Source organism: Oryctolagus cuniculus, chromosome 18 (genome assembly GCF_964237555.1).
Source record: "Oryctolagus cuniculus chromosome 18, mOryCun1.1, whole genome shotgun sequence".
Lineage (NCBI taxonomy): Eukaryota > Metazoa > Chordata > Mammalia > Lagomorpha > Leporidae > Oryctolagus > Oryctolagus cuniculus.
In genome coordinates this window covers 42,089,984-42,108,822 of record NC_091449.1, presented here as the reverse complement: position 1 = coordinate 42,108,822, position 18,839 = coordinate 42,089,984, and the positions used below count along the sequence as shown (strand labels likewise).

The following is an 18,839-nucleotide window of genomic DNA, read 5'->3' as shown; positions in this document are numbered from 1 at the left end:
AAGGGAGAAAAGGAACAGCTCTTATGGTCTTTTTTTTTTTTTTCAGACTTTGTCACCGTATAAAAATATACAGTGGTTTTATTGACATTTACCTTCCAATATGTTTATAGCTGCAAGATAGCAAGGCACACTCGGTATTGCACTTCATTAAAATTTCAGGCTCAAACTTAACCTAGAAGTTTGAGTGAAACTGCATTGTAATTTAGTAATTCTTTTTTTTTTGATATATCTGTATGTAAAGATATCAACATTTGTCCTGTATAAGAATTGCTAAGTAAGTAATTACTAAGTAATTAATTACTAAGTAAGTAATTCTTATACAGGACAAATGTTGATATCTTTACATACAGTGGGATACTTACTACATTTATATGCTGTCCTAACACTTTTTTTAAAAAATAGTGTAGGAAGTAAACCAGAATATTCCTCTTTTTTTAATCCCTACCCACAATGCATAGGATTTTTGTACAGAATTACAAAAAGTCAGTATACGATAAATAATAATTATTTTTCTTTTTTGCTTAAAAGCTAGCATCATGGTCTTGAATCTTTTAAAAAGAAAGCAGCTCTATTTGCTGCTGCGTAAGTTAGGAGTTCTCATGAAATTTCATTGGAAGCTTTGAATTTCTAAAGAAATAACAGCCAATTTAATAATTATATCTTCTTGAGGGTGATTTGGATATCTCCATACAAAAATGAGGAGAAATGTATTCAGGGCATCAGATTTGCACTTGAGTCCTGACTCTGACCCATACCAGTTGTTTGTGATTTGATAAATCCATCTCCTCTGTTTCCTCATCAATTAAAGCAGAATGATAGTTGTTTATCTTCTCAGTGTTACAAGGATGCTATGAGGATCAAATGAGATAATCTTCAGCAAAGTGCTTTGTAGTATATAAAACAGTCTTGAAATAATAATAATAAATAGCAATGATTTATTGAACCAGTTCTGAGGCATAGTGCCGGGTAAGCCCCTTTACACGGATTATCTTCCATAAACCCCACAGTAGCTCTAAGCAATAGGTACCGTGGTATCCCTATTTAATAGATAAGAAAGCTAAGGCTTACAGAGGTTAAGCAGTTCACACAGATGTGATAGCCAGAAAAGTGGTGATGCCTCCAGAATCAGAAACAGGTTTTGGTTCCATTTTTAGTAGTACTTTTTAAAAATTTGTATTTACATGAAAGGCAAAAACCAACAGAGATAGAGAGAGAAGTAGAGAGAGAGATCTTCTATCCACTAATTTATACTCCAATGCCTGAAATAGCCCCAGCTGGGCCAGGCCAAAGCCAGGACCTAGAACCCAATCCAGATCTCCTATGTAATGGCAAGAACCCAAATACATGAGCCATCACCACTGCTTCCCAGGATGGGCATTAGCAGGAAGCTAGCACTGGAAGCAAAGCCCAAACCCAGGCACTCTCATATAGGATGTAGACATTCTAAGCAGAAATTTAACACTACAACACTACCCCTAATAGTACTTTTTCAGAGATTCATTTTAATGTCACCTATTTTAGTATTTTTAAGAGGGATTGAGCACTTCTGCTGTCCCCTTGATCTTTTTGCACCCTTTTTATAGAATCTAATCACAGCTTTTGTTGTATTCAGAATGAGTGGGTTGCTAATGATTCTCACTATGCTAAGTTCCTAGAAGGTAGATTGCATTTGTTCCCTCTAAAACCCCCAGTATCTGAAGCAGTATGAGGGCATTCTCTTGCCCCTCACTTCCCTACAAGGTGGAATTTAACCTTTTCACACTCAGATCCACATTGGGCTCCTTGTCCTCCGTGGCAAGTTCTGCCTGCCTTTGGACATGTACCATTACACAACAACTTACATCTGGTTAGAATATAAAATAAAACCAGTAAAAGTAGTCAGCAGTATTTATTGAGCAACTACTGAGTCTGAAGCTTGTGTAGGTCCCTTATGTATCATCTCATCTAATCTTTGTAAGAATTCTATTCTGAAACCCTCCCCTGTTGTACAGACAATTGTACAGAGATTCAGTGGTCAGACAGCTAACAACATGGGATGGTCAGTTTAGAACTAAAATGTACTGACCCCTCAATGTTAATTCTTAACTCTCAGACTACACTGCTTTGCTAGAATTCCTCTTGCAAAATTCTTCTTACTCCTCAAGACACACTTAATATGCCAGCTCCTTGCTGAAAGTTCCTCTAGTTCCCCCAACCTTTCCAATCCATTCCCAGCCTCCCAACCCTTCCTCCATCCCCACGCAAGCTTCTTTCACTTTTGTAATTGTCCCTTCTGTCTGCTTGATTATAATATCCCATTTCACTACCATATTTCTAGCAAAATGTCTCAGGTGGACTCTGCAGTTGGTATTAAGTTCTGAATTCTCCTTTTGCCATTCATTCATTCATTTAAAATTCAATAGACTTGCTATATCAGAGGGCAGCTATACTACCTTTTCCCCAGCTCCCAAAGCAATGTTTCTTGATTATGTCAAATAGAGCTGTCTTAATTATTTGACTCATCTTTTAACTGTCAGTGATTGAAAAACCTATAGAGGGAAAGTCTCCACAGGATTTTTGACATACTGCAACACAGGGAGGGACAAGGCCCAGGACCCTGCCAGGACCTTAGAATAAGGTGACTGTACACAATTTTATCTAATTCTGCTTTAAATAGATCATGGAAATGATTGGGATTTTAGAAGCTTGAACAATTTCCCAAATTTACCAGTTCAACATTTTATTATTGTTATAGTTAGAGTATGACATGACATGCCCCCCAAGCCCATGCAGCAGCTGAAGCCCCAAACGCATAAATTAATGGGGTGAAGTTAGCCAGTCATGGTTACTGAATCTTGGTGGCTTTGTAAGGATAGACACACGTGCTCCCTGTGTCCTGCCATGTGATGCTCTGCAGCACCTTGGGGCTCTGCCATCAAGAACTCCATCACCAGAGGCCAAATCAGTGTGGACCACACAACCTTAGACAATGAACCTCCAGAAGCATGAGCCAGAATAAACTTCTTTTCCTTATAAAGTAGCCTAGTTCAGGTATTTTGTTACACTAATAAACAATTGACTTCTTAGGGCTGTGTGGTTCAGCAAGTTAAGCCACCACTTGCAGTGTTAGCATCCATATAAGAGTGTCAGTTCCAGCTGTGGCTGCTCTACTTCCAATCCAGCTTCCTGCTAATACACCTGGCAATACATGGCAGATGGTCCAAATGCTTGGACCCCTGCTACCCAACTGGGAGACCAAGACGGAGTTCCTGGTTCCTGGCTTCAGCCTGGCCTAGCCAAGGCTGTTGTGGCCATTTGGGGAGTGAGCCAGCACTTGGAAGATCTCTCTGTGGGCTTCTCACTCTGTCAGTATGGCTTTCAGATAAACAAATCTTAATAAGAATAATGAAATATTGATTTAATCATTTCAGAGATGCATCCCAAAAGCAGAACCTGCTAGAAGAGGTGGTGGGCAAGAGAAACATAACTATTAGGAGCCACTGCTAAGCAGCTTCCACCTACCAACCTTACACTAGGTGTTCAGCTTTTATTGTTATCTTATCTGTATTTCAGGAAAACCAGAAACTGCATCTGTTACAGTTCCTCTGAGTCATATGATCCACAGCCCATCTTTCCATTAGAACTATGCTTTTCAACATTTTAAGTACATACATGAACACATTATTTGAAAAAAATAAAGCATGCTGCAAAATACATGTTACATAGTCTGCATTTTATATTATTTATTCAACAAATTTTTAGATCTTTTTAAGTACTAAATATTGTCCTAGGCAGAGAAGATTTTTAAAAAAGAGCAGAATTAACAGGATTTCTGCAATTATGAAGTTTATATAACAGAAGGAAGATAAAATGCTTTTGATGGTGGTAGAATTGGGAACGAGGGCTGAAGATAGAGCAAGATTTTCAACAACAGCCAAGATATTTTTTCCACTGAGAGTATTTTGGGGTGGGTATTTGGAGCAACACTTAAGCAGTAGAAGATGGCCCCAGTGCTTGGCCCCTGGTCTCCCACGAGGGTGCAGGAGCCCAAGGACTTGGGCCATCTTCTACTGCTTTCCCAGGCCATAGCAGAAAGCTGGATCGGAAGTAGAACAGCTGGGACTCAAACTGGTGCCCAGCACTGCAGGCCAGGGCTTTAACCCAGTGTAACGATATGGGCTGCTGGCACTGCAGGCAGCGGCTTTACTCACTACGCAACAGCACTGGCCCCTGGGTTCAAGTTTTGGCTCTGCTTCCAATTCCAGAGTCCTGCTAATGATACCCTTGAATGCAATAGATATGACCCAAGTATTTGGGTCCCTATCACCCAAGTGGGAATCCCAGACTGTTCCTGGCTCCTGGCTTTGGTTTGGCCAAGCCTCTGCTGTTGTGAGTGTTTGGGGAGTAACCAGTAGATAGATAAAAGTCTTATTTCTCTTTCTCTCTCTCTCTCTGTGTGTGTGTGTGTGTGTGTGTGTGTGTGTTCCCCCTCTGCCTTTCAAATGAACAAAATAAATAAATTTTTAAAAGAATTAGTATTTCTATACAAATTATAACTTTCTGGATTATATCGCCAACATGTGATATAGACATTTTATATATAGCCTCTAATACATACGGCATGCGGACTTCCTTATGAGATCTTCCCCCCCGCCTCAATTCTCCCTCCTTAGTGGCCCCATGGCTGGCTCCTCCCTTGTTTCAGGTCTCTGTTCAGAAGTCTCCCTCTTGGAGAAGGGAGTCTTTTACTGAATCCTTCAATATAAAGGAATAAACTCCACCTGCCCACACTTCATGTCCTCACACTGTTCTACTTTTGTCCATAGAATAGTTCACCAACAGCTATGTTTTAGTTTCACTTGTTTAACCACCTATTGTCAGCCTTGCTTCATCAAAACAAACTTCAGGAGGGTAGAGGCTTTGTCACTAAGCTCACTGTGTATCCAGAACAGTTAGCACAGGCCCAATTCCCATTAGTGCTCAGCAAGTAGCTGAATGGTCCAATGGACATTTAAAAATGTAACAGCTGCATACATTTTAAGAACAAGAAATATAAACATGTAGAATATACAGCAGACACTATTTGATGCCATTTAACAGTTGGTTCTTTCACATTACCTCTAAAGCTAGAAACAAAACAAAACAGAACACCTGGGGACAGGCATTTAGCCCAGTGGCTAAGATAGCACTTGGGACACCAGCATCGCATATCAGAATGCCTGGGTTCAAGTTCTGGCTCTGCTACTAATTCCAGCTTCCTGCTAATGCGCACCCTGGGGCACAGCAGGTTATGGCCCAAATACTTGGGTCCCTGCCACCCCATGGGAGAAGCCCAGACTGAGTTCCAGGCTCCTAGCCCAGTCCCAGCTGTTGTGGGCATTTAGGGAATGAGCCAGCAGAAAGAAAGGGGGAGCACTCTTGTACTCTCACTCACTCTCTCTCTTTCAAATAAATAAATAATTTTTAAAGATTTATTTTATTTATTTGAAAGACAGAGTTACAGAGAGAGGTAGAGACAGAGCGAGAGGTCTTCCATCTGCTAGTTCACTCCCCACATGGCCACAATGGCCGGAGCTGCGCTGATCCGAAACCAGGACCCAGGAGCTTCTTCCGGGTCTCCCATGCAGGTGCAGGGGCCCAAGCACTTGGGCCGCCTTCTACTGCTTTCCCAGGCCATAGCAGAGAGCTGGATTGGAAGAGGAGCAGCCGGGACTAGAACCAGAACCCATATGGGATGCTGGTGCTTCAGGATGGGGCTTTAACCCGCTGCGCCACAGCGCCAGGCCCAAATAAATAAATAATTTAAAATTCAAAAATGAGGAAGATATCACAGAAAACTTTGCAGCAATATTGAAGAGAGCTCATTTCTAGTCTCACCTGTGAACGTGAAGGACACACTTAACTTTGTTTCATCATATGTGAAATTAGAGAATTGAGGCTTTCTTGGATCCTTTCTTAAATTATCTAATTCTGTGGATTCATGGAATCTTGCTTTTGGTATCCTCACAGAAGCACTTGTGGATTGTTGACATAAGAAGGGATTTACAGGTTTAAAATTTTCCATGTAAGCATTCAGAAGCTCACTCTGGAGTCACAAAAGACGGCAGTTGAAGAACTGCTGCTCTCAGTGATTATGCTATTCAAATTTTTCATTATTATTACACAGAGTAATAATTGTCACCATTTACTAAGTGCCTGCACTTTAGGAGCTTAGTTAAAAGGAAAAAATCCAATTACAGGGTGCAGATATTTGTGTAAATTGATGGATTTTGAGTTTCTATTAAGGTAGCAACACAGTGTCAGGAAGGTTAGATTTCTCTCAGTATATTTATTTTTAATCTAGTTATTTTTGTGATAGGTTAATGAATAAACTTGATTTTTCTCTCCTTCACTCAGCCACCTGGCTGCCCATCTCAGCCACCAAGAGACTGTCACTTGGAGATACTGTGGTATTATGACATATGTAATTGTACAAAATTTGGTGGATGGCTGAACTGCATCTAAGTTCTGCTTCTGCCATCCACTCACTTTGCAACCTGAAGTAAGCTTCCTGCGTTCTGTTAGCTTTGGGTAATTTTAAATGGGAAAAAATTAAAGCCTACTTGAAGGAGACAAAAAGGCAATCTACAGGGGAAATTTTGTAAGAAATAAGCTAAAATTGGCAAAGATCTTGGTGTACAGTTGTTGCTGAACAAATGCTAGCTCTCTCCTTCTCCCTTTCCCATCTCCATGGCCCCAGGGAAGTGGATCCTGTGGAGAGACACATGGGAAAGCTGCTCACACGTGTGAAGAAGAAATGCTTCTGAATTCGTCCTAACTTCTTTCTTTACTCTTCTAACAAAACCAAGCTACCTTATTTTTTACACCAATACTCTTCCACAAAAGAAATTGTTTAATTGTAAGTCCAGTAAGTACATTTTTATACAGATCTCTATTCTCTGCAGAACAAAAGCAACAAGCTGATACTCCAAGTATTCAAAACTGCCCCACACATTTATTTTCTTTGCTCTACAGTGTTCTAATTTTAATATTTTTCCTTTTAAATTCTTACAAATACTATTACACATAAAATTCTGAGTTTCTGCTTTGTTGTGAAACATCAAAATATTTAGAAATCAGATGGGACCAGGGTTGTGACTTGGCAGTAGATCCTCTGCTTCACCAGTACTATTTGTCTCCTGTAGCAATTAACAAATGTATTCTACTTTATTCATTCGCAGTAACCTTCAAATGAGACTTACTAACTTGTTAATAAAAAGGTTAAAAGTAGAAAATGCTTTTGAGATAATGCCATGTGCTCTACTCCTGTGAAGACAGGATACTGTGATTTACCCAAGATACCAAGATACACCCAGAGCAGAGACATCACCACCCCTCTGCCCTGCAAGGGATCCACTCCTTGTTCATACTGTTCCTGGCTTCACAATTAAGAGAGGGATCTTCCTTCTGTACCTGATTTACCATGGTTTGTTTCTGACAGGCTGGTTGTCCAAAGTGGATTCTGGAAGACTTTTTTTTTTTTTTTTTTTTTTTTGACAGAGAGTGAGTTCTCATCCATTGGCTCACTCCCCAAATGCTCTGGAACCAGGATCACAACCCAGGTCTCCCGCATGGGTGGCAGAGAACCAACGACTCGAGCTATCATCACTGCCTACCAGCACATTAGCAGGAGGCTGGAATCAGAAGTAGAACTGGGACTTGAATCCAGCTACTTCCATATGGGATATGAGTGTCCCAAGTGCTATCTTAACCAGTGCACCAAACACCTCCAACCCAGCAGCAGACATTTTTAGTGGTATTATGTTCAAGTATTAATTCTCTGAAATTATAGGTCACTATTAGTCAGTATTGATTTTATTATTTTTTTTTATTTTTTGACAGGCAGAGTGGACAGTGAGAGAGAGAGAGAGAGAGAGAGAGAGAGAGAAAGGTCTTCCTTTGCCGTTGGTTCATCCTCCAATGGCCGCCGCGGCCGGCGCGCTGCGGCCGGCGCACCGCGCTGATCCGATGGCAGGAGCCAGGTACTTATCCTGGTCTTCCATGGAGTGCAGGGCCCAAGCACTTGGGCCATCCTCCACTGCACTCCCTGGCCACAGCAGAGAGCTGGCCTGGAAGAGGGGCAACTGGGACAGAATCCGGCGCCCCGACCGGGATTAGAACCCTGTGTGCCGGCGCCGCAGGCGGAAGATTAGCCTAGTGAGCCGTGGCGCCGGCCACTCAGTATTGATTTTTGAAAAGTTCATCAGTCCCTGGAAGAAACAGCAAACAGCTTAGCCTGGGCAAATTATTTGACTAACATCCATAAAAATGAAAAACTGAGAGGCAGCCTAGCCTATTCACAGCTGAAAGATGTTGAGTAGTAGCTCTCATATGCTTTGATGCTTGTAAAAACTTCTAGAGAACCATATACATTGTGCCCTTCGTGTATGCTTTGCGTACTTCTCCATAATAATTGTTCTCTTTCATAAGACGGACAATCAATTTCCAAAGTAATTTATGTCCATATACTAAGTTTTAAGGCAACAAAAACAAACATAAAATTTCCCTTTCACTAATTCAATTTTGCGCTGCACTGATCTGAAGCCAGGAGCCAGGTGCTTCCTCCTGGTCTCCCATGTAGGTGCAGGGCCCAAGCACCTGGGCCATCCTCCACTGCCTTCCCGGGCCACAGCAGAGAGCTAGACAAGAAGAGGAGCAACCGGGACTAGAACCGGCGCCCATATGGGATGAGTCTGCTGTGTATCCTGCTTCCCATGTTGGATCGTTCTCAATTCAACCCCACCAAGGTGGCATGTACCAATGCCATCTCACTAGTCAAAGTGATCAATTTCAGTTCACAATTGACCATAATGATAGGTCTAAGAGTCAAAGGGATCACATAAACAAGACTAGTGTCTACTAACTGATAGAATTAAAAAGAGATGATTATTTTTTAATATTTATTTACTGACATTTATTTGAAAGCATTGCAGGGTGTGGGGGATAGACAGAGAGATTATCCATCCACTGGTTCATTCCCTGATGGCTGCAATGGCCAGGGCTGGGCCAGGCCAAAGCCAGGAGTTTCATCCAGGTCTCCCACGTGGGTGGCAGGGGATCAAGGACTTGAACCACCTTCCACTGCTTTCCCAAGCACTAGCAGAGAGCTGGATTAGAAGTGGAGCAGCCAGGACACAAACGAGCATATGGGATGCTGGTGTCATAGGTGATGGCTTTACCCACTATGCCACACATCAGCCCCCAAAATGAATATTCTTAATGAAAAATTTTAAGGATAACATTTCATGGTTGAAAATATTGTTCAAATACGACAAGAGGTAGTTTAAAAATAGATAATCATGAAATAACCACAATAGCCAAAATTATCTGGCTTTCCCTTTTTGTGCATCTGCTGCTGTCTGTCACTGAGAGAATTCACCAGTGTGACACGGAAACTAATGCTGCTCTGAAAACAGTAACTTTTACTAACTCCATGTCTACTATTTAGTAGATGCTAAAAACGTGTATGTGTGTGCCTGTACTTACTTAGATTTGACTTAATCCCCACAAAAGTATATATTGTGTTGTATAATATGTTGCTTTCAAAAGTGTGTCATTTGTTCTGAAACAAAGTAAATGAATAAAATGGGGTCACATTTTTAGATTTGCAGAAAGGAAGTGGTTTGCTTTGTGCAGAAAAAAAAAAGGTTGTCTTTCTACTTATAGATGCATTGTTTTAAGATAACTAAAAATAAGATATTTTTATTTGTTAATAAAGCTGAAGAACCTGACAAAGGAAAGGGGCCCTGGAACTTCTAGCTCCCAGTTCCAGGGAACAGTTTTATGCATCTGGAGCCTTTGCTTTTTCTCTCCATTCTTTGAATTGATGGTGTTCCCTAACACCTTGGTTCCATTTTTACTATCTCACTCATTGTCTGTGTAATCAGGGCAAGTAATCTAATCTTTCTGAGCCACTGTATTTTATCTAAAAATTGGAGATTCTATTAATAACCTCACAGAGTTATTGCAAAGTTAAGTGGCATAGTATGTCCCATTATTAAGAATTTAGCATGCATAGGTACTATACTTGTATTGCATTTCATGGGTATTATTAGAATTTGCTCGTTCATCATATGATTTCCTAAGAAGCTACTGTAGTGTCAGGCACTATGTTAAGTACTAAGATACAGAAACAGATGGCAATCTATGCCTATGTGCCACTGACACTCCAGTTAAAGATGAGACACACAAGAAAATAAATATGTTACAGCAAATAGGTCAAATATTGAAAAATGATAAGGAGGAAAGCAAAGCAGAGAAGGGGAATAAGGAGTGTCATGAATCTAGGCTAATATCTCTTTTAAATTGGGTAGCTAAAGGAGGATTCACTCAGTAGGTGACATTTGAAAATCACCTAAAGAAAAAAGAGAGCAGAGGCCGACACTGTGGCATACGGGTAAAGTCACCGCCTGCAGTGCCAGCATCCCATATGGGCGCTGGTTCGAGTCCCAGCTGCTCCACTTCTGATCCAGTGGCCTGGGAAAGCAGTAGAAATTGGTCCAAGTCCTTGGGCCCCTGCACCCACATAGGAGACCCAGAGGAAGCTCCTGGCTCCTGGCTTCAGATTGGCACAGCTCCAGCCATTGCAGCCAATTGGGGAGTGAATCAGCAGATGGAAGACCTCTCTCTCTCTCTCTCTCTCTCTCTTTCTCTCTCTCTCTTTCTCTCTCTCTCTCTCTCTCTGCCTTTCTTCTTTCAAATAAATAAATAAATAAATCTTTAAAAAAAAAAAAAGGAAAGGAAAGAGAGCAAACCATAAGGACATGCAGCAGAGAGCAATCCAGGCAAATGGAAGTTTCAACATCAGCATCCTCAAGGAGTTTCTGGGGGCCAGTGTTGTGGTGAAGCAGCAACCTCAACACCAGCATCCCATATTAGACTGCCACTTTAAGTCCCAGCTCCTCACTTCCAATCCAGCTTCCTGCTAATGCACCTGGGAATGCAACAGATGATGGCCCAGGCACTTGGGCCCCTGCCACCCACATAGTAGACTCTGATGGAGTTCCTGGCTCCTGGCTTCAGCTTGGCCCAGTGCTGGCTATTGCAGCCATTTGGTGAGTGAACTAGCAGATGGAAGAGCCCTGTCTGTTGCTCTGCCTTTGAAAGAGAGTCAACCAATCAATAAATCTTTAAAATAAAACTAAAAAAAAATTTACCTTAATAAAAAGAGATTTTGGTGTGTTTCCGAATTAACATGGAGGCCTTTAAGGCTTGAGCAGACTGAGATAGTAATTGGAGAAAATATCTCATTGGGAAGATGTACAAGACCATGGAGGTACTAGCAGATCACTGTCCCAGCTTTGGCATTCAATCTAAGATGGAGGAACCTTCATTGTGTTGGACAAAGGTGTGATGCAATTTAATTTTTCACAACACTGAAAACAGTCTGTAGAAGGGCAAGTGTGCAGTAGTCTAGGTGTGAGGTGATGATGGCTTGAATGAGGTAGTAGGGATACAGGTAGCAAGATATGGCCATATTGTAGATATATCTTGAAGACAGAGCATGTAATATTTTCTGGCATTTGTGAGATGTAAAAGCAAAGAGTACAGCGTTTGGAGCAAACCCCTCAAGTGATTCCGAGGGAAGACTGCACTTTTCAAAACAGTGATGTTATGTTTTCATTCCCCTTTAGAGACTCACAAACGGCTTGGCAAGTTGATGGTCTTTAAAAAAAAAAAAACTTATGATGTAAATGCATAAAAGTTTCAGAAAAACTTGTATAAAAACAAAATCATATCAAAACTTAATGCTAATTCACATGTTGCAATCACTGTTAATAGCAGGTTGTGTATTTCTTTAACATTTATCGAACAAGCAAATCCTTGTATTTGATTTTCACAATCTGACAGTTAAATCCACAGCCATATAGTAGAGAATATTTTTAGAAAGCACCTGATATTCCTCTCTGGGCTGACAGTCCAGACTGCCTAAATGAAACTCAGGAAATCTGAAAGGGTGGCTTTTATTAGCTCCAAACTTTCCATTCATAAAAAGGTTCAGAGAACATTTATGGTAAATGTGGCTAACCTTCACCAAGAATGATCAGAGGGGATTTACTAATTTCATTATCTCTCCATGACTCTTTTCTCCTTAGCCTATAACCACTGTATGTATTAGGTAAGCCACCATAGCTGTTCTAAATGATGGGAACTGATTTTAAGTAATCCACAACATAGCTGTTTTGTTTCTTTTCCTATGGAGATCTAGAGGCATTTATTTTTTAATGAAGCAGGTAGCACTGTGATACTGACTTGCTCTATTAAAAATAATGAGTGTTCAGATTCAGCCCTTAAGGCATTCTGGTCTGGCTGAAAAGCCCATGAGAGTATTTCAGGCATGGAAAGCCAAAACACTGTGGCAAAAAAAAAAAATGTTCTACATGAAGGATCTTTGTGAGTGAGACCCCAGTGGAAACAAGAGCCATCAAAGACGAATGTACTTTTCTCTTAAGGGAGGCGAGAACTTCCACTTTGCTTATGGCCTCGTATAAATATTGACAGAGTTTGTGGACTCAAAAGGCTTCTATAGCCTTGGCAGCTCATGTCAAGAGCCTTGGGTGATCACTAACATCCTACATAAGAGTGTTAATTGTTAAATTAATAACAAGAATCACTGTCCACTTTAATGCAGAACTTCTGTCCTCAATGAGTTATAAGATTCATCTGTAAAATTTGGTCTCAGTTTGTGTGTATGTGTGTGTGTGTGCAAATTGTTGAAATCTTCACTTAGTATAGAGTTGGTCTTCTGTTTATAAAGTTAATTAAAATGAATCTTAACAGAGAATGGGACTGGGAATGGGAGAGGGAGGAGGAGGTCGGGTGGGGTGGGAATGGGGGGGTAGGGCAGGTATGGTGGGAAGAATCACTATATTCCTAAAGTTGTACTTACAAAATTTGTACTCCTTAAATAAAGGTTTCTTTGGGGGAAAAATAAGTGTTTCAAAATTCCATTTCAACTCATATTGCATTTAAGCAATCAGAAAAAAACTAATAGCATCTCCAATACTCTAATCCAAATATTTATTTCCCAAGAGTTCCTTAACCCAGACCCTGTTGTAAATACCAGAAGGTCACACTACATCTGGATCTCTTACTTGGAAAACTATTAACTCCTGACCAAAGTCTTGGTCTTAGAGAAGAAAAAGGGAATGATCACTCAGCTCCAAAGCATTTATCCTTTGACCCAGAAAAACCCACGTCCTTGAAGCAACAAAGTCTGAATGACTTCTATTCACTACTCTCCAAGAGATTAGTCTCAGAGAGAGAAATTGACAGTTATTTGAATGAAGAATTTCCTCATTAACTCAAAAAATATGTTACCTATTTTATGTCCATATATTCTATATAATACAGCAGGAAGGACTAGAAAAAGGAAAAATGAAAAGAATTGAGCCCATGTCCACACAAAGTTTACATTCCATGTTGACGCTGATACTGAAGTAACTTCAGTCAAATAGTATGAAAACTCAATGCCAAATTTTTCAGAAGTTTCCTTTAGATTATTGTAGTCTCTCCTGCTTAACTATGAACATCTACTTTTCTGAAAAAGAAAAAGCTATACATTCCTGCTGTAAATTTATCCAGCGTAACATGATCTCTTTAAATCTCAGTGTCCTCACTTGTAAATTCAGAATCATAACACATAACAAATAGGATAGTTTCAATCATTAAATGTGAAAGGGTATACTAAGGGCTTATTTCAGAGGCTGGCACAAAGTTCATATGCAATAGTCATTATCAGTATGATATCTCTATTAATTCTATGTATCATGGATGGAAATTCAGAATCCTATCAGCAAAACCTAACTCACTGTCCAACACCATCATTCTTTGTCACTGGGACATTTCTTTCCTAAGTCCCAGAAGAAGTCTAGTTTCCAACACTTATGTCAAACGCTGGCAGAAATTCAGCTTCAGGTCCCACCACAGGGCCCTGAAACACATCTGTATCTGAATCTGCCTCACTTGATTTCCCAAAGTGGGTCACAGGCAAACGACACCATTTACTCCTATGTAAAGAAAAGCACTAAGCTCCCACTGCTTTTCCATCAATTTTTTTTTTCTTTTCTTCTATTCAAGATTTTTTTCTTCTCATTCTTTAGATCTAAGCCTTAACAGAAGCTACTTAGGAAGGATTTTTTAATACAAAATATAATAAATCCAGTGAAGCATTTTTGCCAGATGACTGACCATGATTTCAACTTTTTTGGCTAATCTGGACCATCCCTATGCAAACCAGTTTTTCCTTTGATCTGGGGGAGTCATTTTCTTAGGAACTCGGATAGTGTGGTTTTCCCTAAACAAGGAGGCTGTTTATGTTGTTTCACAATTCGTCACTTCTCAGTTCTCCGGTTACTGGATCTGGTCTCCCTCCCTTCCAGCACACGCAATTCCTATCCATTCCACTTCAGCTAGAAAGAGTTTCTAAGAGAAAACAGGAAAATGCTCCGGCTAATTATGAAAGTTTGAGTGAAAACAAAAGCGTTAGTGGCTGCCTTTCTCTCTCAGCTTAGAACATTTGGACTTTGTGACATATTTCCTCTGAAGGGACGGAGCCCTCTTTCACTATTCCTAATTCTTGGAACTCTTCAATAAGTCCACTCACTGGGAAACATGCTGTTGTGTTATTAAATAAAAAAAATATAGAGTTTCAGCAATACTGACTGAATCAATTATAAGAACAATATATTTCTATTTTGCATGTACTAAAAGTCACTTAAACTAAGTCTTTTAACTATGGGATAAAGTTCAAAGTGTAGACTAGTTACATGTGCATCAGGAATACAAGGGTTAAGTTGTTTGTTACCAATTCGGAGTCCCAGTTCCCACCCCTACATCTCCTAATCCTGTAGGTCTTGGGTTGAATCTGGCACCTTAAAATCTGAGATTTCTCTAGGGGCTAAAGGATTTGGTGAAAAGCTCACTTTTAATAAGCTTCATGCCATATGTTCAAACTCAACCTTTCCTAATCTTTCTAATTTCACTGGTAAATACATTTTTAAAATATACTTCTCTTTTATCTAAAATAAGTTGGAAATAATTGGGTTAGATTTTTGAAAGAAAGCCAATTATTGCTCTGCAAAGTCAAAGTAGCATCAGTTTCATTGTAGCAGTGTTTTATCCACTGAGAAAATCTAAGAAAAGATGCAAGTGCTCAGTCCTTTGAAGGCAGTTTCATGACAAATAGGGATTTACAAGATCCTTGATTTTTCACTTTCAAGATGAAATACAGATGAAATCCCCTAGGACACAATTCCATTAATATAATTACCCAAATATAGGCATGGAAAGAAGTGCCAGGTTGATTAGAAATGACAGTGAAAAAGTTGGCAGGCACAAGTAGAGATTTCCAAACTGACAATATCAGAACTAAACAGCACACATTTAGGTTAGAATAGATCTTACTGAGAAATTCATCCCTCTTTAAAAAGAATCCTGGCTGGCATTGTGGCACCATAAGCTGCTGTCTCTGACAACAGCAACCCATATCAGGTTGCCAGCTCGAGTTATGGGTGCTTTACACTTCCCATCCAGCTTCCTGCTAATGCATCTAAGAAAGCAGTAAATGATGGCCCAAGCATTTAGGCTCCTGCTACTCATATGGGAGCCTCAAATCAAATTCTTGACTCCTGGCTTCAGCCTGGCCCAACCCTAGCTGTTGCAGATATTTGAGGAGTGAACCAGAAGGTAGAAGACCTCTCCACTCTCCCCCTGCTCCCTTATGCTATGCCTTTCAAATAAATAAATGAGTAAATCTTTGAAAATAAAGAATTCCTACAAAGTAAATGAAAGTGGATTTGCCAGTATAAAATAGCATCTGGTCAGCAGTCCACATCACATCTCCAAATCTACCATTGCAATAGCTGCAAAGACTTGGAAATATAAGAGAACTCAAAGAAACCCTCAGAACTGAGACAACCAAGCCTTTTCCAGAATCTGTAGGAAATCCCAACAGTTATAAGCCAAGGGAGCTGGAACATCTCTCAGAAAACATACCACCCAATAGATCATTGGGAGGAGGTTTAGATCTCCACTAATAATTTATCTCCAATTCAGTGGCTCAGGAACCATGCTCAGTTATAAAATGAAGCAGATGCCTCAATCTCAGGAGACCCACTTTTCTTCTGTTTCTGCCCTAGTCCCTTCCAAGTGTCTCCCATTTATTTGTTTATTTGAAAGGTAGAGTGACAGATAAACAAAGAGAGAGAGAGAGAGAGAGAGAGAGAGAGAGAGATCTTCTGGTTCACTCCCCAAATGGCCACAAAAACCAGGGCTGCTCAGGACCCAAGCCGGGAACTTGGAGCTTGAAGCTGGTCTACCACATGAAGAGCAGAGGCCCAAACACTTGGCCATCACATGCTGCCTCCCAGGCACTTTATCAGGAAGCTGGATCAGAAGTGGAGCAACTGGGACTCCAACCAGAACTCCCATATGGACGCCAGCAATGCAGGCGGCAGTTTAACCCATGCACCACAATGCTAGTCCCCACTGTGACTCAAGACTCATCATGAAATAGTAGCCATGCAGTAACACACCACCTTGCATATGTTCCCATGCTTTCCTGCCTCAATTCCTTTCTCTCACTCTGTGCACCACGATTTTAAGTCTCAACAAATTATCACTTACATCTTGCAACTCAGATTCTTGGTAGGTTCTTTGTCCTGAGCTATGTTGTTCCTCATACTTCTTAATGCCATTTGCTCCACTGTTTATTGATTTTATGAATCAATCAGCATCTCTAGTAAATTCTATTTTGATCAGAGTCAGTTTCTGTTGTTTAAAGTTAAGGATCCTTAGCCAGTTTTTACATGATATAATTTGTGGAAGATTAGAATATTTCTATACAATGGTTTCTCCTACAAAAGAGGAGACCAAGGCTCACAATAATAATCTGCACAAATCCATGAAAATAACACTTGGCAAATAACAGATGGTAATAAATATGATGGTACTTCAAAAAGTATGTGAAAAATGGAATTTAAAAAGTGTTTTGGTTCGGGCCGGCGCCATGGCTCAATAGGCTAATCCTCCACCTTGCGGCGCCGGCACACCGGGTTCTAGTCCCGGTTGGGGCGCCGGATTCTGTCCCGGTTGCCCCTCTTCCAGGCCAGCTCTCTGCTATGGCCAGGGAGTGCAGTGGAGGATGGCCCAGGTGCTTGGGCCCTGCACCCCATGGGAGACCAGGAAAAGCACCTGGCTCCTGGCTCCTGCCAGGATCAGCGCGGTGCGCCGGCTGCAGCGGCGGCCATTGGAGGGTGAACCAGCGGCAAAGGAAGACCTTTCTCTCTCTGTCTCTCTCTCTCACTGTCCACTCTGCCTGTCAAAAAAAAAAAAAAAAAAAAGTGTTTTGGTGCAAAAAATATTAAATCTATGCATAGAGGATTTTTTTAAAGTTCATAAAAATGTGTACTATGAAAAAACTGTGCATAGACTTCAAAAATTTTTTGAACTAACATAAACTTATCTATAATTCTACTTTTTTACAAATGGAAGTACCTTTGACTTGAAACAGGAAAACTAGATTAGTACTGAGTCTTCCATCAGATTTGAATTCAAAGCTCTCTGATCCTCTTGTTATACATAGTTTATCTCAATTCAAATTAAAAACTTCAACAGTAATGATTTAGTTGCACATGTAGTATAAAGGTTTCTCTATGATTATCTGTCAGCTGATGTAGTTCTCCATCATAATAGTTCTATCTGTGTAGATTACACTGCCCTCTGAAACTGAATTTATTATTTTATCTTATTTGAAGAGTAGAACATCAGAAAAATCCTGGAGGGGGGAAAAAACACAACAGGGGGATTTATACATCATTTATAAAAGCCAACTGTGAAAAAAAAAAGCATTCTGTAAAAATGCAGTAATTAAGACAGGTGGTGTTAGGACAAGGGTAGACAAAATAACCAATGGAACAGAATAGACTGTTCAAAAACAGATCTGGTCAAATGGATACAATGGGGAATTTTTTTTTCCTTTTACTTCTGGTTCAATTAGGTATCCACAGGGAAAAAATATAATTTGACCTCTACTTCACAATAAACACAAAAATAAAACCAAGTTATATTACAGACTCAAACATAAAAAGCTAAAAAAGCAAAAATGTTAGAAGAAGATACAGGGGTCCAGAGCTCTGGCAGAGTGGATAAAGCCACAGCCTGCATAACCAGCATCCCACATGGGTGCCAGTTTGAGTCCTAGCTGCTCCACTTCCAATCCAGCTGCTTGCTAATGGCCTGTGAAAGCAGCGGAGGATGGCCCAAGTACTTGGGCCCTGAACCCACTTGGAAAACCCAGAAGAAACTCCTGGATCCTGGATTCAGACAGGCCCAGCTCTGCCCATGCAACCATCTTGGGAGTGGACCAGCAGATGGAAGATCTCAATCTATTCTCTCTCTCTCCCTCTCCCTCTCCCTCTCCCTCTCCCTCTCCCTCTCCCTCTCCTGCTCTCTCCCCCACTCTCGGTAACTTTGCCTTTCAAATAAATAAATAAATCTTTTTAAAAAGAAGAAGAAGATACAGAACATCTTAATGATTTGTTGTAGACAAGGATTTTTCTTAACCAGACACAAAAAGTATTAGCCATTTTAAAATGATATATTGGAATCCAGTAAAAATTGGAATACAGTAAAATTAAGGATATATACCCACCAAAAGATACCACTGGCAAAGTGAAAGTTTATTTTATAGAATAAGAGGGTTTTATATATATATATATATATATATATACATACATACATATATGTGTGAGTGTGTGTGTCCAACAAAGGAATCTTATAAGTCAGTGGGGGGAAAACAATAAAAAATAGACAAAATTCCT

The 18,839-nt window shown here is 40.3% G+C and overlaps 1 long non-coding RNA gene across 3 annotated transcripts in view; it reads right to left on the bottom strand.

Moving 5' to 3' along the window:
• The window catches only part of LOC127491309 (uncharacterized), a 188,665-nt gene that overhangs the window by 103,992 nt on the left and 65,834 nt on the right, over positions 1 to 18,839 (bottom strand). The gene's annotated exons all lie outside the window — the stretch shown is intronic.